The sequence below is a fragment of the Dasypus novemcinctus genome, chromosome 10 (assembly GCF_030445035.2).
Source record: "Dasypus novemcinctus isolate mDasNov1 chromosome 10, mDasNov1.1.hap2, whole genome shotgun sequence".
In the NCBI taxonomy this organism is placed as follows: Eukaryota; Metazoa; Chordata; class Mammalia; order Cingulata; family Dasypodidae; genus Dasypus; species Dasypus novemcinctus.
The window spans coordinates 25,960,857-25,982,835 of NC_080682.1; positions in this window are offsets into that span (position 1 = coordinate 25,960,857).

Below are 21,979 nucleotides of genomic sequence, written 5' to 3' on the forward strand. Positions count from 1 at the left end.
ATAGAGGGAAAATAAGAGTAATAGTAAGTAGTATGTTCAATTGTGGCCCCTAAATATATATAAATTAGATGGGATGGAAATAGATAAACTAGCTACAAAGACACAGGAAGGAAAAGAGATCTCTGCTAATAGAGATCAAATCAGTAATCAAAATATCAAAGCAATGAAAATCACAGGACCAGTAGACTTATTAGTGTATTGAAACAACATTCCAAAACAACAATCCTCAACAAAATTGAAACAAAGGGAACACTTCTGTGGCAGTTTGAGATTATTTTATGAATCCCAAAAAGGGAAAGATTTACTTTTTAAATTAATCTGTTCCTTTGTGTGATATCACTTGATTGCATTAAATTTGTTTGAATGTCCTTTGATTATTTTACTTGATAAGATTGCTTCAGGCAAGGTGTGAATCAGGTCGAGTTCTACCCCATTGATGGGTCTGATATAAAAGGAAATACAGAGAGAGTCAAACAGACACAGGAGAGGGAAACTGCCATACTTAAAATTGCCATGTGAGAGAGGACCAAAGGGTCACTTTAAGCATGAGGACATTGAGAGGAGGGACTCACTAAGCAGCGCAACTGGAGATGAGTCCTGCTTTGTGCCTGATATCTTACGGTTGAACTCAGGAAAAGAGTGAAGACTGACATATGAATCCTGAAAAGAGAAAAGCCCTATGTATGTTTGCCCTCACCTGATCTCAGATCTTGACAAATATTGGTGGCCATCTGCGGGCGGTTTCGGGCCTCCGGGAGGGCCGTCGAGGCTGGCCGGGCGGGCTCTCCGGATGGGGCCGCCACGCGGGCGAAGGAGGAGGAGCGGGCACGAAGCCTCAAGGCCCCTTCTCGCCACTTAGGTTTGGTGGGGACGTGCAACGCAATGAAGAACGCCACGGAGAGGAGGACTATGCGCAGGTCTGTTTACTGAGGAAGTGCTTGCAAATATAAGTCTGGGGGAGCAGAGGCGGGGCTGGCCTGGGGCGAGTGTGGATTGGTGGGAATGGACTTTATGCCCTAATATGGCTGGGAGATGTCGCTATCCAGGCCAGTGGGCGGAGACGGGGCAGAGGGGGGGGCCGGCAAGGGGCGGGCCGGGGGCTGGCAAGCTGTGACTGCCAGGCGCGCCTGCGCCCTGCCGGGAGGGGTGTGGCAAGCGGTGATTAAGTCTGCACTTGCGTGTTGTGGGAGGGGGGAAGAGGCGCCGGGGTTCCTCTACGGCGGCGGCCTCTCGTGGAGGCCCCTGGAGGGGGGGGGTGTTGAGAGAGAGGCGCAGGCAGTGAGGCAGTGGCCAGATCGTGGCGGGGGAGCGAGGGGAGGGCGGGAAAGCGCCCGGTTTCCCCTCTCGGCAGAGGGCCGTATGCCCGTGCCTGCCCCCCGGGCTGGCCCACGCCGGCGCCTGGCGTGTGCCGAGCCCTGCCACTGCCGTGAGCCACACCTCGGCCTGACGTCTCTCCTCAGCCATCTTGCTTCAACATATGGCAGCTGATTTTGTGAGAAAATATGTCTGATAGTACCTTGATTTAGACTTTTAATCGTCTTGGGACTGTAAGCTTTTATCCTAAATAAAACCCCTTTATAAAAGTCAGACCATTTCTGATATTTTGCACTGATTGACCTTTGACAAATTAAAACACTTAACTAACTCATTCTAATGATTAGCATCACACTAATACCAAAGCCAGATAAAGATACCACAATAAAACTATGCGCCAGCATTCCTTATGAATGTTTATTCATGAATACTCACATAACTCTAAGAAAGATAATTCAAGAGCACATTAAAAGAATTATATCCCATGATCAAGTGAGATTTATCCCACATATGCAATGGCTGTTCAATATAAGAAAATGAATTAACATAAAGCACCTCATTAATAAAATAAAATGAAGTAAAAAATTAAAATAATAAAATAAAAACATGACCATCTAAATTGATGTAGGAAAAACTCCAGCACAATTACTGTATAATCACTGAAAAATCCCATAGGTAACAACAATTCAAGGACAAGACAAGGATAGTTACCGTCATAAGTATTATGCAACACTGCAGTATGTTTTCCAGATATTCCAGTTATTAGACAAGAAAAATATTGTAGATTGTGTTCTAGCCAGAGTAATTATTCAATTAAAACATTGGCATTTGTGTTGTAGACAAAGTAATTAGACAAAAGGTATCTGTAATATTCAATTAAAAGGTGTGCTGATACAAAGTACCAGAAATCTAATATTTTTCATAAAGGGCATATTTTGGGTAAAAACTTTCAGTCACAAAACCCTGAGAGTCCAACATAAGGTACCATAAGAGGTACTCACCATCCAAAGTTTGTTGCCTCATGTAGACACAAGTTGGCAGGTGACATCTGTGAGTGTTCAGCCTTCCTCTTCCCTCTTAAGGTTCTTTGGGTCCAGTCTCATTGGATCTCAGCTCTAGGCTGTCATAAGGCTCATCTCTTCCCCCTGGGCTCATTTCTTTCTGGGTTCAGCTGCCCTGTTCTCTTCACAAGGTCAACTGTGCAATATCAGGCTAATGACTCTACTCTCTCCAGGGCTCCAGTGTCCAAACAATTTCTCTCCTTTGCTGTGTCTTTTTCTGAGTTCTCCTTCTCTGTGTGTCTACTTCTACATAAAAGACTGTTTTATTAGCCTACAAAGGGACCATGGGCTCAACCCTGCATGCCCTAGTGACATGGCTGAAACCTTAACACAATTTAATTACAGCTGAATCCAATACATTCAAATGGTACCATGCCCAGAGGAACAGACCAGTTTACAAAGATAATCTCATTGTGGAATTCATAAATAATCTCAGACTGCCACAGCATCCAAATTGGAAAGGATGGAGAGAATCTTTCCCTGATTTCAGATGGCATGATCTTACATAAAGAAAATTCTGAAATTTTTGTCAAAAAACTACGAGCTAATAACTAATTTGGCAATTGATGGGTAAAATAACAATGCACAAAATCAGTGATGTTTCTAACATTAATAAAGTGTTAGAGTTCTTAAAAGAAACAAGACCAATAGGCGATATCTCAAAATAATATGAGATTTTATGACATTATCTCATGAGAACTTGGGGATGTACAAATCCAAATTCCAAGGGCCAGCTTGCAAGCCAGGGACTCTGATGAAGGTCCTTAAAGAGTTTCTCAGGAGGTGCTGTCTGTCTGAAGTAGAGACAGAAATTCTCTCAATGGTGAAGGCAATCACATCAGTTGATTGTAGATGCAGTCATTCACATATGCAATCAATTCAGTGATGATTAAAGTACATGAAATGCCCTTGTATTAATAGTAGCAAATTTCTTGCTTGGTCAAACTGGGCACCATTACCTGGCAGTGTTGATACATTAGTCTAACCATCACAAGTAATTAACTATGTTTAGAATAATTAAGTAGTAAAATTTTATACGTGAATACATCTGTAAAAAATCAATTAATTAGAATTAAATTTAGCCAATGCTATGAAGGACTTATAAAGAGAAACATGCAAAGTATTGCTGAAAGTATTTTAAATAAAAACTAAACCTTAGTAAATGGAAGAATTTTCTGTCTTCATGCATTTGAAGACTAAATACTCTTTGGGTATCAATTTATACCCAAAGCAAATTACAGATTCAGTGTAATCCAAATAAAAATTCTAACAGTTATCTTAGTAACAATGGGAAAGCTAGTCAACAAATTTGTACTGGCCAAAAATAAAAAAACAAAAACAAATCAACTTTTAAAAAATATATCTTAGAGCACTAACAGTAACAAATTAAAAAATCATGTCAAATCACCAGCAATCAAAATATGATTACATTGGTAGAAGGGCAAACACTGAGATTTACAGAAGTGAATTAGGAGTTCAGAAGAAGACCATCATGTCTATGACCAGTTGGTTTTTGTGAGGGTCACTATATTCATGCAATGATGTAAAAATAGTCTCATTAATATATAGTGTTGGGAAAACAGTCTAACTGTATGCAAAAAATGAATGTGATTCCATCTCTTGCCATATACAAACATTAAATCAAAATACATCAAATACCTAAATATAAGATTCAAATCTATAAAAGGGTTTTGAGGTTGAATTATTAACTTCAAACGCTTGTTCTTAAGCTCAATCCATTCTTGTAGTTGTGAATCCATCTTCAATATTAACTTTTAAAAATGTTATTTTTAATTTTTTATGGTCAGTTGAATGTTTTAGCTGTAAGCCAATTATTTCTACCTTTTACATCAAAATGCATTTCAGAAATCTAGAGAAAGACAAATTCACAGAGTCAGACTAGAATACAGGCTATTAGGGCCTGGATTGGGGGTAAGGAATGGGGAGATAATAGCTAATTGCTTCAGAGTTTCAGTTTGATTTAACAGGAAAATTTTGGGATTGGATGTTAGGATGGTAACACAAGGCGAATATTAAGACCACTTATATCTATATTAGCAAGTGTTTAAACTGCAAAATTTTAGCTTATATAATTGTGGTGGTTTGAAACTTATGTGCTCCAAAAAATCATTTTCTTGGAGCTAAAGTTACTTTGGGTGGAATGTTTAACTAGCTTACTTCAGTTAAGTCATGGCCCAGGGTGAGTCATAACCCTCTTACTGCAGTCCTTTATAAGAAAAGGAAAGTCATACACAGAAAGAGAAAGCCATGGAAGCAATAAGCTGGAAGCAGAAAACCTGGAAGAGAATAGCGGGACCACTAGATGCTGCCATGTGCCTTTCCATGTGACAGAGGAGGCCACAATTGTTAGGAGCCATTCTTTAGGAAGAAGGTATCATCTTGATGATGCTGTAATTTGGACATTTTCACAGCATCAGAACTGTATCCTTATAAACTAATAAATTCCTATTTCAAAAGCCAACCCATTTCTGGTATATCTGCATTTCAGTAGCATAGCAAAATAGAACAGTATGTTAGAGAACAAACATTTTGCAAACCTATATTACTGAACAATACTGCAGTGTACCCTATTGTAATCAATGGATGACAGTTGTTTGTTTATAATAATATTGTTTCAACAATTGTAACAAAATCAACACTGATGTGGTATTAATAATAGGGAAAACTGTGTTGGTGAGGTAGTGTATGTGATTTCTTTTTTTTTTTAAAGATTTATTTTTATTTATTTAATTCCCCTCCCCTCCCCCGGTTGTCTGTTTTCTGTGTCTTTTTGCTGCGTCTTGTTTCTTTGTCCGCTTCTGTTGTCGTCAGCGGTACGGGAAGTGTGGGCGGTGCCATTCCTCCCCAGGCTGCTCCCTCCTTTGCACTGGGCGGCTCTCCTTATGGGTGCACTCCATGCGCGTGGGGCTCCCCTACGAGGATGTAGGGCCTGTGTAGCATGGCACTCCTTGCGCGCATCAGCACTGCGCATGGGCCAGCTCCACACAGGTCAAGGAGGCCCAGGGCTTGAACCAAGGACCTCCCATATGGTAGACGGACGCCCTAACCACTGGGCCAAAGTCCGTTTCCCTGTATGTGATTTCTGACTTCAAAAAGACTGTATTGTTCTGACTCTTCCGTTAAGTATAAGAACCCTAAAAATTTCTGGAATCTTTAACCTATAACATCATCTTGCAAAATTAGATTTGTTTTGCAAAATGAGAGAGAAATGGAATGAGACCTCTTATGTTCTGTACTTTATGTACTTACAGCAACATAAAAACTTGCTGAGAAAATGTAAAACTAAGGCTCATAGAGAATGGGCTCTGGCAAAACAGGCTAAACCTGGTTTATCAGACACTACCTAATCTTCAATTAAACCTGTTTTGCCTATTTGAAGACCAGATGATGATCTACACGTAAAACACATGATGGCGTCTTCAAAACCTCCGATATATATATGTGAAACTGAAATTAGACTTATGGAAGAACCCATTAATCCTTGAGAGGTCATTAATTCAGCCTTATAGCATTCATTGCTTACTAGTCTAGAAGGAATTGTCTCCCCATCCCACCCCATCAGGGTACACAATTCAGGTTGGGGACTGCTCACTTTCCATCAAACCTATTCCCATTCAGACAAGCCTTTGAAATTCAATGAGGAAGTACACTCTAGAGGATTTATATAAATAAATTCTTGCTTCCTGTCTTCTGTTTTAGTTTGCCGAAGGGCTGTCTATGTAAAGTATCAGAAATCTGTTGGCTTTTATAAAGGGTATTTTTTTGGGGTAAAAGCTTACAGTTAAAAGACCATGAAAAGTGCAAACAGAGGCACCATCGGAGAGGCTTTCTCATCAAATCAGCTACTGTTTATCCTATTGTGTTGCCATAAGGTGAAACAAGATGGCTGCCAATCTCGTCCCAGGTTTCATTTTTCTCAGGGCTCACACTTTCTTTTTGAGCTATTTCGCAGCCCAGCTTTTTCAGGGGTCCTGCTTAAGAATCCTATCATCCTCTCTCCCTTTGCATAAGTCTTGATTATTTCCTGGCCTCTAATATCACTCTTGGCTCTTCTGCTCTCTCCACCTAAATTCAACTGTAAGTTATCAGGCTAATGGCTCATTTCTCCCCAAGGCCTCAGTTGTTCGAGACTTCTTTCTTTCACGTGGAAGGATTAAAAATGGTAAAGCTCTTTCTTTCTGTGGTTGTTGGAGTGAGTCTTTCTTTGTGTTTCTTTTTATATTAGACACAGCAAGCGGGTAGAGACTCAATGTACCACACATCACTGATGCAGTCCAATTAAAAGTCCTAAAGTGATTTTATCAACTAATCTAACCAAAGTCCCCTCAGCTAAATTTAATGCAATCAAATGTTATCACACCCATATGAATAGATTAGTTTACACACATAATCTTCCTCTTTTTGAAATTCATAAATAATCTAAATTGCCACATACTAAAACGATGGAGAATATCATTACCTCCATTTATGCTCTCATAACCCACCTGGACAGACATTCAGGCCCTCCTGACACTCTTCTCACTCTCAAGGCACTCAGGATGATTTCTTAAAAAACCATGAAGAATCTGATAAACTGCATTAATTGCAAAACAACAATCCAATTCATAAACTACCATTAATCATCCCATGGGGAGGAGCCTGGATTTTAACCAAATTAACCCAGGGACAGAACCAAATTATACCATTATCAAGGTGCATCATAATAGGGATGTAGAAGGGAATCTAAAGGACACAGTTGTTGTTGTTGTTTTTGTGTGTTTTTGTTTTTTTTTTTAAGTTCAGGAAATACAGCCAGGGCCAAAAGAGAACTTATCCACTTTTCTCAGAAGAGATTTTGAGACATACAGGTAATACACTGACCTTGATCTGGATCACTTGTATAGCATGAAGGTCAATGTGACCTTCTTCAGTCACAATGCTTCAGATATAGGGAACAAACTACAAAATTGGAAGAGGAATTAGGGATGTTTATGACTCAGGTAGTTGAAATTGTTCTTAAAGTCTACAATAATAGAGACCAGATCAGGAAGAGCAAATGAGGTGTCAAGCCACACTATGAAGTGCAGTGATACACACCTGAGAGAATAAATATAAACCTCAGTGAATGAAGATAGACAATCACGGGTAAGACTCCTGTATCCTTCCATCACTAACTGAAATAGGCATCACAACATAGGTCATGATAATATACCAATTACAATCAAGAGAGGCACAGGACTCTCTTGCCTAAAGGAAAGGGAATCAGTAATCACTAACAAGTTACCTGTGAAATGCCAAACTCTTTGGAAGCAGGAGCAACCAAGACCTGAATGAGTCCAGGAGCACCTCTCAACTGCACAGCTCAGATCAACATTACCAACCAGATGCCTAGGTAACTGTGATGGTTGAAAAGAAACTTACTGACTTTGGAAGATACCAGAGCTCATTATTCTGTTGTGAATGAAAAACAAGGCTCTGTCTTCAAAGACAGTGGCTATTACTAGGTATTCTGGGGTTGCTACAACTTTCCAAAAATCCCTCAAATGTCAACTAGGAGACAATAATTAAAGCACAGCTTTCTTTATATGCTTGAATGTCCTGCTGCTGCTAAGACAGAATCTATTGACCAAACTAAATGCTCAAGTAAATTCACCTCTTCAGAAAGATTTACCATTGTTTCCTCCCAATCAAGTATGTGCTTTTCAAGCCTGTCTTACTACATTTATATAGTGTGACCCAACTTGATGTATTAGAAGGTACCCTCCTGAAAGGAAGATCAGCATTATGGGCTTATGGGATGCCAGGGAGAGCCAGAACTGCTAACCCAATTAAGGTAAATTTTTGCCGCAATATAAAACCCATCATCTAAAGAGAGGGCAGGGAAGGTATAGAGCCATTCTTGGAAGTTTTCTCTTATATCAATTAATGCAACTTGCAGATCTCCATAGAGTAGTCTTATTTGTCTTTTTCAGAAGTCTGGAAATAATGATTATAGATATGGGCAGGACTAGAGGGTAATTAATCAAATAGCAAAGAACAATTACCTGGTAGTGCCATATGCTTACACATTACTAGCCACCTTGTCTGGGAATTTCCATTTGTTCTCAGTCTTGCACTTAAAACATGCCTTCTACTATAAGCTGCTGAACCCAGAATCTCAGGAGCTATTTGCTTTTGATTGGGAGGATCCCAAAACCAAGGTAAAGCAACAATAGTGCTGGATATGTCCCCATAGGGATTAAAAAATGAAGTCTCCAGTCTCTTTGTTGAAACTCTATCTAGGATTTAAGAAAGTGTCATCGTCTGAAGTGAAGAAGGAATTTCACTACAATATGTAGGAGTTATCTGCTGCTACCTCGTAGCTGAACAGGTCCTGAAGTGGGAAGAATGTAAGACCGAGAAATGAAAGGCACAAAATAGTGGGGGCTAAGGGGACCATGAGGAGCTTGCAACTACCTCAGGCACTTGGCTTGAACATTCACTTTATTTTATATCATAAGGGAAAATAACACATTCAGAAGGTTTGCGTTTCTAGGTCACTACAATTACAAAAGTTATTCTTCTATTAATAAGCCTACAGATAACATAGTTTCTTTCTTATCCACACTCAGCATATTCAGCTCAGCACATGACCTTGCCCAGTGTGCACCTTCTATTTTATCTCCAGACTCTCCAGGTGCACTTTGTCTACATCCTTACTGTGAACCTTGGAGCCTGCTTTGCAGGCTTCCAGGGTCCCTGCTTTGAGGCCTCCGCACAGATATCCTCATTGTTAGTACTATCAAGGAGGCTTCATATCAAAATACTGCCCTAAGTCTGAACTTCCTCGTAGACAAAGGATCTAAGGGCTCCATTAAAAAAAAAAAAAAAAAGCCCCAGTCTCACAGCATAATCTGATATATCTAGGTATTGATCTGCCTACAGGGGAAATGCATTTGTTGCCAGAAGGAGAGTACCCTTACCTAGAGTGGCTGTACCAGCTTTTAGGAAGCATTACAGAGTATTCCTAAGAATGACTGGATTTGTTGTATTTGGATTCCAAATTTTGGATTTATAGTCAAACCTTTATATGTGGTTCTTAACGGAAAAGCCAGTGAGTCCTTAAATTGGACAGCAGAATGCCAGCAGGCATTTTTTCCACAATGCATATGTTTGTGCACATCATACTTGTAGCTGTTTTATGTTATTGATGTATTCCAAAAAGAAATATTGGATTATGTTTGTAAACTGATCTTTTCCTCTGGGCATATTAGATTATACTGGATTCAGAGGTTTGCTTAAGTAATGATGTAAACTTCTTGTGTGAGGAGGGTGTTGAGTCCCTACTCTTTGGCACATGGGGACTCACAGAAAAAAGGCATGGCAAAGGGTGAAGTTGGGGACTTTTTAATGTTGGAGTTTTGATGTTGGAGTTTATTGCTGAAGCTGGAACCCCAAGGAGAGAGATAGAGCTCTTCACCTGATAGTCTACAGCTAACCTTGTGGAGAAAACAGAGGAGCTGAGCTCAGAGCAACACAGGACACATGAACCCTTGCAGACATCAGCAGCCATCTTGCTCCAAAAAGAGAAAATAGACATTGATGAGTGAAGTAATTTATGCTTTATGGCCTGGTATCTGTAAGCTTCTACCCCAAATAAATACCTTTTATAAAAACCAACCAATTTCTGGTATTTTGCATCAACACCCCTTTGGTCAACTAATACAGAATTTGGTATCAAGGAGTGGGGAAGAGCTTTTACATTTACCAAAATGCTGGAATGGTTTTACATGGGTAAGGGGTATAAGGGGTATTTTTTTTTTTGGAGGAATTGTGAGGCATTTGATGGAGAAGGCCTAGACAGCTTCCCCCCCCCCCCAAATTCTACTCAATTTATTCATTTTTTTAAAGATATTACATTAAAAAATATGAGGTCCCCATTCGCCCCCACCGCCCCCACCCCACCACTCCCCCCACAATAACACTCTCCCCCATCATCATGTCACATCCATTGTGTCTGGTGAGTACATCTCCGGGCATCACTGCACCCCATGTCCCATGTTCCACACCATAGCCCACACTTTCCCACGTTCCATCCAATGGGCCATGGGAGGACATACAACATCCAGCAGTTGTCCCTGGGGCACCACCCAGGACAACTCCAAGTACCAAGAATGCCTCCACATCTCTTCTCTTCCTCCCATTCCCCGCACCCAGCAGCCACCATGGCCACTTTTTCCACAGCAATGCCACATTTTCTCAATTATTAACCCCAATAGTTCATGAATAGAATATCATTAAGTCCACTCTGATCCTTACTGTATTCCTCCTTCCTGTGGACCTTGGCTTGGTTGTGTCCATTCCACATCTATGTCAAGAGGGGGTTTAGAGTCCGCATGGATATTGGATGCAATCCCCCAGCTTTCAGTTCTAGGCACTGTTGGCTCCATGGTGTAGTGGTTGACATTCTTCAACTCCATGTTAGCTTAGTGGGGTAAGTCCAATAAATCAGAGTGTAGGAGCTGAACTCTGTTGAGGCTCAGGGCCTGGCTATCATATTGTCAGTTCAGAGATTCAAATCCCCTAGATATATCTTAAGCCCAGCACCAACTACAATTCCAGTAAAGTAGTATGAAAGTCTTGTGAAAAGAGATCCCATCTGAGTCCAGCTCCATCATGCAGAAACACCAGCTCCAAAGAAGGGCCAACTGGCATGGCAGTGAACCCCATCTGCCATGACCATAGAACCTGTGGGTCTCTTTAGCCCTCAAAAGGACCAATACCTGGGGTTGTATCTACTTTATCTGTCTCTGAGACTGCTCAGGTGTTCATAAGGGCAATCCTTCTGACAACCTCCAGACTCTTTTTTAGAAACTCATAGCCATATGAACTCATTTGTCTTTTCCATTTCCCCCTTACTTTAGGTCAAACAGCATTTTTAACTCCTGTTATTATATGTAGACAGGGATATCCTAGGCAGCTTTAAAGAAACTGTTGATAGCAATATGGATGCTAAAGAGACCTTTTGTGATGCCTTAGAAGTAAATGATGAAAGAATTACTGAAAACTGGAAGAAAGATTATCCATGTTTTAAAGGTACAGAGAACTTGGCAAGATTAACTCCTCATGTTTCATGGAAGGCAGAATTTGAAAATGGTTCACGTGGACATTTAGCTGAAGAAATTTCCAAAATAAACCCAGAGAATTTGGCTTGTCTTCTGTTAGTAGGTTATAGCAAAATATTAGATGAGTGCGATATGCTGAGGACTGAAATGATGGGCACAAGAAAAACCAGAAAATGATTCTGAAAATTCCAAACCTCTGGAAATCAGCTCCCAAACAATAGTGCCCCATTTGAGAAATTAACTTAACTTGGAATTTGTAAATTAGGATTGAAGATGCAGTTATCTCAGAAAGACTTGTAGAAATTCTTACTCTCTGATAACTTGGACCCCTGCTTCCTTCCTGCAAAACAACAGACTTTATGAGAGTGCTGTGTGAACAAAACCACTGTCAGCCTGGAATAAAAGAGACATGGAAAGGAGAGATTGAAGGGGAAATGACTTAAAGAGGAAAACTATGGAAGCTGAGATCTGGAATTTAGACATCACCTTAGGCCAAGGGAAGAACTCTACCCATGTGTACAGAGAGAGTGAGTTTGCCCCAGCTGTTGAAAATGGTGGATGTTCCTGCCTGCTGTTCTGGGAAAGTTTTGCTGCCCCTGGGTACAGGGAGGGTAGAGCACATTCCCCAAAGATTAAGAAAGTTAAGGTCAGCAACCCACAGGTCTGAGAGGGGTGGACCTGAATTTGTATGCCAAAGCTTAGGGAAAATGTTGTCTTTACATCACTGAACTAGGGCTGTTAAGACTCTAACTCAAAGATTAGGTAAGGTGTGGCAATCATCCTAACACTCTTGGAGGGAGAGGTCTGGAACTTGGCCAACACCCAGATCCTTGATGAGCATGGAACCAATAAAATGACTGTTAGGCAAGATGGTGGAAAGGATGTGTTCCCATAAGGTCTGAATGAGAAGAAACCATTATCTTAAGAATGACTCTCAGACTTTGAAATTGAATAGAGGATGCCCTGTAGATCTATTGGAATGCAGAGAAACTGTAACTCATGTTTCACTCCTAATTTCTACTTATTGTAATGAAAATGTTTATCCTTTTTCTATGCATTCGTGTATAGGAAATTGATGAATTCTTATTTAAGTTTCAGGCATCTATAGCAGACAGAACTTCACTCCAAGACAAACTATTTCTTTTCTTTCTTTTTTTATTTTTTGGTTTTTGGGTTTCTTTTAATATTATAATGTCTTTTTGGAATTCAGAGGGTGGAGTATAGCAGTTTGATATTATTGATGTATTCCAAAATACAGATAAAAGCCATGGCAAAGGGCAAAGTTGGGGACTTTTTAATGTTGGAGTTTTGATGTTGGAGTTTATTGCTGAAGCTGGAGTCCCAGGGAGAGAGACAGAGCTGTTCACCTGATAGTCTACAGCTGACCTTGTGGAGAGAGGAAAAGCCTAGAGAGATTTCATAGTCTACAGCTGACCTTGTGGAAAAAACAGAGGAGCTGAGCCCAGAGGAAAGCAGGAAACCTGAACCCTCACATACATCAGCAGCCATCTTGCTGCAACGCGTGTAAATAGACTTCAGTGAGGGAAGTAACTTATGCTTTATGGCCTGGTATCTGTAAGCTCCAACCCCAAATAAATATCCTTTATAAAAACTAACCAATTTCTGGTATTTTGCATCAGCACCCCTTTGACTGACTAATACAATACTAGCATTCAATTCCCTGAGACCATGATGAATTTTTCCATTCTTTTCTATATTTTTTTGTTTGTTCAATTTCAGAAGTCCTGTCTTCTACCTTGCTGATGCTTACTTCTGTCAATTTAAATCAGTTTTTGTATAACTCTAGTATATTTTTCATCTCATCCAATTTGTTTGTTTTTTTAATTCTCAGAAGTTCTGTTACTTTTATTGGAAGGCTTTCAAATTCTTCTTTATTTCCATCCATTTTCTTCTTAATATCCTTTATCTCTTTAGCCTTTTTTCCTTCTTGAATTGAGTTACAAGATTTGCTTGAACATCATTGATGATTTATTTTGAATATGGAGTCTTGTCTGATGTTTTTATTTGCAACTTTGATTAGACCATATCTTTCTCTTTCTTAGCATGGCTTATAATTTTTTCCTTGTATCTTATCATCTTTTTTTCTTGATGAGATTACAATGTGGGTTCATTTTTCTCTCTTGTGTATGGTTTCCTTGTTTTGTTAAAGCTCTCTTTGACATTGGGTTCAAATTATTCTAAAATGTTAGAGTAACTCGTGTTTCATAAATCAGTTGTTTTCAGCTCTCTTGTCTGACTCTTGCACTGGATATAGAGTAGAATTTTTGAGATTCACTATTTGTTCATTTTTTTTCCCTGGGCATAAGCTTCCTTTCCCCAGTCCTCCACTCCAAATGCTTCTTTGTTCTGTTTCCATTTAACTTGCTTCTATATATTGCTTTTTAACACTCCTTTCATTGCCTCTCACTGCCTTTACCTGGAGGCTCAATTCTTGGGGAAAGTGGCCCCCAGAGAAGCCTACCCTATGTCATTCTTTTGCAGTTGAAGTAGGGCCAGGGACCCATGAAAGGGATAAATATCAGTTCTGAAGTCCCCTGGACTGGAGGCCTTCTTTATACTGTCTCCCAGAATCTGTGATTTCTTGTCATGTCCAGTACATGATACATTTCAACCAATTGTTCTCCACTGCCATAAGTCTTACTGAACCTTTATTTTCAATAGACTTCACTTTTGTTTGGGTGTGTTTGCAACACAGACTGTCAGCTGCTTTTGATCAGGGTAGGTTTAAACCAATGTACATATCACAGACCTAGGGATTTGAGTTCTCTATGCAAAAGTTGAACTGCTCTGGTTCTGTTTCCCTTTGTTCTTGGGGAAGAGCAAACTTTTCCCCACAATACTGAGAAGAAACTGTGTCTATGAATCTGCCCCTTTGCTCCCCTGCATTGAGTTGACTGCCAGTTGCTTTCAATACTGGGTGAAATTGGAGTCCAGCACTCTGAATTTGATAAGACAAATGCACAGTCTGTGCATGGATGTGACTCCCCCTTTTCATGGGGAATAGCTGCACTTCAGGAAGCACTGTGAATTTACTGTGTCTTAAATGAGCCTCACTTTTTTCCCTCCTAGGTGTGTGGTTGAGAAAAGTCTCCTGACTGAATCTGTATATCCTTTTATTATTTTCTTATTTCATATACATCATATAGTTTGGACTTCCTTTTTCATAGATTCCTTATTGTGCTTTCAATTAGACTGTTTATTTCAAATACAGTTAAAATAATAATTAACTTACTTTCAATTATGTCATACGTTTTCCAAGTGGAGAGTCTTCTCTCATGGCTTCTTTTTGGTTATTACTAAATCTCAAGTTAAAGTTTATTCTCTCTGCTGTATTGTTTAACCATTAATCATTTGATTATATTACAAGTGATATCTCCAGGAGGTATATTTTCATCCTTATATATTTTAATGCACTTTTTATAATTATGACTAATTTTAAGCACCAAGATGGCAGCATAAGACACCCCAGGGTTGTGCACAGACAGAATTTTGAAAACTTGCAAAACCTATGCAAGCCACCTTCCTCAAGACTATGGAAATCAGGTAAACTTTTGCACTAACTGATTGAATATGGAATAATGAAAATAAAACCTAAAATTGATAAGACACACTGTTTTCTCCCTTAACTCTTCCTGACACAGTATTTAGCCACTCTGTGCTCTAATTGTGTTTCTCTGGCTCTGTTTTGGAAGGAGAAGAGTAATCCCTAGAGCATATTGTGGTGTATGTATATTTTTTCTAATCTATCCAGTGGAAGCATGAAATATATCCCTGATTTGTTCTTCCTATAATTTCCCATGTAGTCAGAAGCAGCTTGCAGATAGCTACAGCAGTGTAATAAACATTTAATTCAAAGCAGCTGGGGCAGAATATTGCTAATTTAAAGACATGTAAAAGAAAACTCTAAATAGAGGGAAAATTTACATCATAGGAATAGAGAAGGCAATCCCATTACCAAAAACAGGAGAATTTCCAAAGAACCCACACTTTTGTCAAAGGCTGATTTTCTTGATAGAAGCTTTAAACTCTCAAGGACAGCACCGGCCTACTCAAAGCCAATTTGCAAAGACAGTGAAAGGAAGGTTTACCCCTGCAGTTTTTGTAATTTGTTTGTTTGTTTGTTTTTCTCTTTATTTTTTTAATTTTTAATTTTTTTAATTTTTATTGACTTTGTAATAATATTACATTAAAAATATATATATATGGTCCCATTCAACCCCCCCCCACCCCACCTCTCCCCCCACCCCCCAGCAACACTCGTTCCCATCATCATGACACATCCATTGCATTTGGTAAGTACATCTTTGGGCACCTCTGCACCTCATGGTCAATGGTCCACATCATGGCCCATACTCTCCTCCATTCCATCCAGTGGGCCCTCTCTTTATTTTTTTAAAATTACATTAAAAAAATATAAGTTCCCCATATACCCCCCAACCCCTTACCCCACTCCTCCCCCGATAGCAACAATCTCATCCTTCATCATGAGACATTCATTGCATTTGGGGAATACATTTCTGAGCACTGCTGTACCTTGTGGTCAGTGGTCTACATCATAGCCCACAGTCTCCCACATTCCACCCAGTGGGCCATGGGAGGACATCCAATGCCCGGTAACTGTCCCTGCAGCATCACCCAGGACAACTCCAAGTCCCAAAAATGCCTCCACATCTCATCTCTTCCTCCCATTCCCCACACCCAGCAGCCACCATGGCCACTTTCTCCACACCAATGCCAGATTTCTTCTATTACTATCATTATAGTTCATGAATAGAATATCAGAAAGTCCACTCTAATCCATACTCTATTCCTCCACCCTGTGGACCTTGGAATGGTTGTGTCCACTCCACATCTATATAAAGAGGGGCTGAGATTCCACATGGATGCTGGATGCAATCCTCCTGCTTTCAGTTGTAGGTGCTATTGGCTCCATGGTGTAGTGGCTGACCTTCTTCAACTCCATGTTAGCTGAGTGGGGTAAGTCCAAATAATCCAACAAATCAGAGTGTAGGAACTGAAGATTGTTGAGGCTCAGGCCTGGCTATCATATGGTCAGTCCAAAGATTCAGATCCCCTGGGTATATATTAAACCCCAGCACCAACTACAGTTCTGGAAAAAGTAACAGGAGAAGCTTGTGAAAAAAGATCACCTCTGAATCCAGCTCCATCAAACAAAAACACAAACTCCGAAGTAGGGCCAACTGGCATTGCACTGAACTCCATTTGCCATGACTGTAGAACCTGTGGGTCTCTGTAGCCCTTGGAAGAACCAATAACCAGGATTGTATATACTTTATCTGTCTCTGGGACTCTACTGAGGTGTGAATAAGGGCAACCCCTCTGATAAACTCCCAGCTCTTTTTGGAGACTCATAGCCATATAAACTCATTTGTCCTTTCCATTTCCCCTTGATTCAGGTCAAAAAGCATTTTTAACTCCTGGTATTATATGTAGACTGAGATGTTCTGCTGGTCCAAGTTGACCCTTTTATTCAAGGTCATTTTATAGTTACATCATCAGCTGGTACTTGATAGTAATCCCTCGGCACCAGAGAGGCTCATCCCTGGGAGTCATGTCCCATACTGGGGGGAAGGCAATGTATTTACATGCTAAGTTTGGCTTTGACACTGGTCACATCTGAGCAAAATGGAGACTCTCAGGAGGTAACTCTTAGGCACCCTGCTCCTCTAGGCCTTGTTCTTATTGCAGGTGCACAGGCTCACAAGCATAGTCACTAGTATCAAGGGCTCATTGTTGGACCTTCCTTCTTTTTTGGTCTCTGCCATTGCACTTGGGGGATTGTTGCTGTTCCCTTAGGGACTGTGATAGAGCTCCCCTGGCTAGGAAATCAGCACTCCCTCAGTTGTTTTTAATTGTAGCCACTATGAAAATATCCAAACATTTTTATGTACCCTGGATATATGCCCTGTAGAACTCTTTGCCAACCCTGTGTCCCCTGTCGATAACATCCCACACCAGTATTCCTCCGCTGCCATTGTTGAACCTCTCTGGGATCCATAATTTCCTCCAACTTATCATAGATTTCACCCATGTAGGTGTCAGCTTACATCCTTCTTCTCCCCCCCAATTTCCTGTAAGCCTATCATCTAGTCTTTAGCTCTCTGAGGCAGCTTGGATTACTTATTTCATATCATTGAGGTCATGTATTGTTTGTCCTTCAATGCCTGGGTTGCTTCACTCAAAATAAGGTTCTGAAGATTCATCCATGTTATCACGTGTGTTTGTAGTGTATTTGTTCTTAAAGCCAAGTAGTATTCCTTTGTATGTATATACCACATTATATTTATCCATTCATCTGTTAATGGGCATTTGGGTTGATTCCAACTTTTGGCAATAGTGAACAATGCTGCTATGAACATTGGTGTGCATATATTGGTTTGTGTCCTTGTTTTGAGTTCTATTGGGTATATACTCAGCAGTGGAATTGCTGGGTCATATGGTAAGTCTATGGCTAGTTTTTTTGAGAAACTGCCAAACTGTTCTCCAGAATGGTTGGATCCTTCTGCATTCCCACCAGCAGTGGATGAGTGTTCCCATATCTCCACATCCTCTCCAGCATTTGTAGTCTGTTTTTTTCATAGCTGCCAATCTTATGGGAGTAAGATGGTATCTCATTGCAGTTTTGATTTACATTTCCCTGATAGCTAGATATTTGGAGTATTTTTTTCATGTGCTTTTTAGACATTCATATTTCTTCTTTGGAGAAGTGTCTGTTTAAATATTTTTCCCATTTTTTAAATGGGTTGTTTATCTTTTTATTTTCAAGATAGAGAAGTTCTTTATATATGCAGGTTATACGTCTCCTATCAGATATATGGTTACCAAATATTTTCTCCCATTGTGTAGGCTCTCTTTTCACTATCTTGAAAAATTCCTTTGAGGTGCAGAAGGCTTTAATTTTGAGGAAGACCCATTTATCTGTTTGTTCTTTTGCTGCTCGTGCTTTTGGTGTGAAGTTCATGGAGCCATTTCCTATTACAAGGTCTTGTATATGCTTCCCTACACTGCTTTCCAAAGTCTTTGTGGTTTTGGCACTTATATTTAGGTCTTTGATCTATCTTGAATTGATTCTTGTATAAGGTGTGAGATGGTAATTCTCTTTCATTTTTTCACATACAGATATCCAGTTCTCCAGGCACCATTTGTTGAATAGGTCATTCTCTTCCAGTTGAGAGGGTTTGGTGGCTTTATTGAATATTATATGGTTATATATATATGAGGATCAATATCAGGACTCTCAATTCGGTTCCATTGGTCTGTGTGTCTCTCCTTGTGCCAATACCATTCTGTTTTCACTATTGTAGCTTTGTAGTACATTTTGAAGTTAGGTAGTGTGATTCCTCCAATTTCGTTTTTCTTTTTCAATATGTCTTTGGCTATTCAGGGCCTCTTTCCTTTCCAAATAAATTTCATAGGTATTTTTTCTAGTTCCTTAAAGAATGCTGTGTAGATTTTTTTGGTATCACATTAAATGTGTAGATCAGTTTTGGTAGGATAGACATCTTAATAATATTTAGTCTTCCTATCATGAACAGGGAATATTCTTCCATTTATTTAAGTCCTCTTTGATTTCCTTGAACAGTGTTGTATAGTTCTCTAAGTATATGTTTTTTACATCTTTAGTTAAATTTATTCTTAGATATTGGATTTTTTAATTTATTATTGTAAATGGTATTTCTTTCTTGATTTCCTCCTGAGCTTGTTCATTATTGGTGTACAGAAATGCTACTGATTTTTTTGCATCAATCTTTATAACCTGCAAATTTACTAAACTCATTTATGAGCTCTAGAAGCTTTGTTGTAGACCTCTCAAGGTTTTCTATGTATAGGATCATGTCATCTGCAAATAATGAAATTTTGACTTCTTCGTTTCCAATTTGAATGCCTTTTATATCTGGTTCTTGCCTCAGTGCTCCAGCAAGTATTTCAATGACAATGTTAAATAGAAGTGGTTAGAGTGGGCATGCTTGTCTTGTTCCTGATCATAGAGGGAACAATTTTAGGATTTCACCATTGTAAACGATGCTGGCTGTGGGTTTTTCATATATACTCTTTATCATGTTCAAAAAATTTCCTGTATTCCAATCTTTTGCAGAGTTTTTATCAAGAAAGAGAGCTGTATTTTGTCAAATGCTTTTTCTGCATCTATAGATATAATCAGGTGATTTTTTTTTCCTTCAATCTATTTATATGGTGTATTACATTGATTGATTTTCTTATGTTGAACCATCCTTGTATATCTGGAATGAATCCCACTTGGTCATGGTGTATAATTCATTTTATGTGGTGATGAATATGGTTAGCAGGTATTTTGTTGAGGATTTTTGCGTCTAGGTTTATTAGAGAAATTGATCTTTAATTTTCCTTTCTTGTGGTATCTTGTTTGGCTTTGGTACTAGGGTAATGTTGGCATCATAGAATGAGTTATGTAATGTTCCTTCTGTTTCGATTTTTTGGAAGAGTTTCAGAAGGATTGATGTTAGTTCTTTCTGGAATGTTTTGTAGAATTCACCTGTGAAGCCATCTGGCCCTGGGCTCTTCTTAGTTGGGAGGTTTTTAATGATGGATTCCATCTCTTTACTTGTAATTGGTTTATTGAGATCCTCAATTTCTTTTTCTTCTTTCATCAATATAGTCTGCTTAGGTGTTTCTAGGAATTTGTCCATTTCCTCTGAATTGTCATTTTTGTTGGAATATAGTTTTTCAAAGTATCCTCTTATGATAGTCTTTATTTCTGTGGGTTCAATGGTGATATCTCCATTCCCATTTCTTATTTTGTGTATTTGCCCCTTCTCTATTTTCTTTCTTAGTATAGCTAAGGGTTTGTCAATTTTATTGATCTTCACAAAGAACCAGCTGTTGGTTTTATCTTTTCAAGTGCTTCCTTATTTTCTATTTCTTTTAGTTCTGCTCTTATCTTTGTTAATTCTTTCTTTCTTCTTCCTGTGGGGTTACTTTGTTGTTTTTTTATTAAATCCCCAAATGTGCAGTTAGTTCTTCAATTTTTGGACTTTCTTCTTTTTTAATATATGAATTTATGGCTATAAATTTCCCTCTCAGTACTGCCTTTGCTGCATGCCTTAAGTTTTGGTATGTTGTGTTATCATTTTCATTAGTTTCAAGATAGTTATTAATTTCTTTTGAAATTTCCTCTTTGACCCACTGTTTTTCTAAGAGTGTGCTGTTTAATTTCCATATCTTGGTTTGAAATCTGGGCCTCTGGCCCTTGCAGATTTCCAACTTCACTCCCCTGTGGTCAGAGATATTATTTTGCATGATTTTGATCTTTCTGAATTCATTGAGCCTTTCTTTGTGGCCTAGCATATGGTCTATCTTGGAGAATGATCAATGTGCACTTGAAAAAATGTATATCCTGCTGTATTTGGGTGTAATGATTTGTATATGTCTATTCGATCCAGCTCCTCTTACATGCTGTTCAAAATTTTTGTTTCTTTAGTGATTCTGTTTTGAGATGTTTTGTCCAAAGTTGATAGTGGTGTATTAAAATCTCCCACTATAATTGTAGAGGCACCTATTCTTTCACTTAATTTTTCCAGTGTTTGCCTCACATATTGGAGGTGCCCTTCTTGGGAGCATAAATATTTATGATTGTTCATTCTTCTTGAGAGATTGTCCCTTTCACTAATATGTAGTATCCTTCTTTGTATCTCACAATTGTTTTGCACTTAAAGTCTATTTTGTCTGATATTAATATAGCTACTCCTGCCTTTTTTTGGTTATTGTTTGCTTGTAAGATTATTTTCCAACCATTCACTTTCAACCTCCATGAATTCCTGTGTCTAAGATGTGTATCTTGTAGACAGCATATAGATAGGTCATATTTCCTTATCATTTCTCACAGTCTGAATCTTTTGATAGGTGAGTTTCATTCATTGACATTCAGTGTTATTACTTTCAAGGAATTATTTATGTTAGCCATATTTTGCTGGGAATTGTGTTTGTCATATTTTGGGGTTTATTTTTTTTCCTTCTCTTTTTGTCTTTTTTGTTGCTCTTACACTCTCCTCCAATTCTGTCTCTCCTGTTTTTTCCTTTCTTCCTGTAGAATTCCCTGTAGTATTTCTTGAAGGGCAGGGTTGTTGTTGGTATACTCTTTCAATGTCTGTTTATCTGTGAATATTTTGAACTCTCCATCATTTTTTAATGCTAATTTAGTTGGGTAGGATATTCTTGGTTGGAAATTTTTTCTTTTAGTACTTTGACTATATCACAAAACTGCCTTCTTGCCTCCATGGTTTTAGATGAGAAATCAGCATAATCTTATGGAGCCTCCCTTGTATGTGATGGTTTTCTTTTCTCTTGCTGCTTTTAGAATTTTCTCTTTGTCTTGGGCATTGGATAATTTGATAAGTATATGTATTGTGGTGGGCCTGTTGGGATTTATGGTGTTTGGGGTGCATTGTGCTTCCTGGACATGTATATCCATCTCTCTCAGTA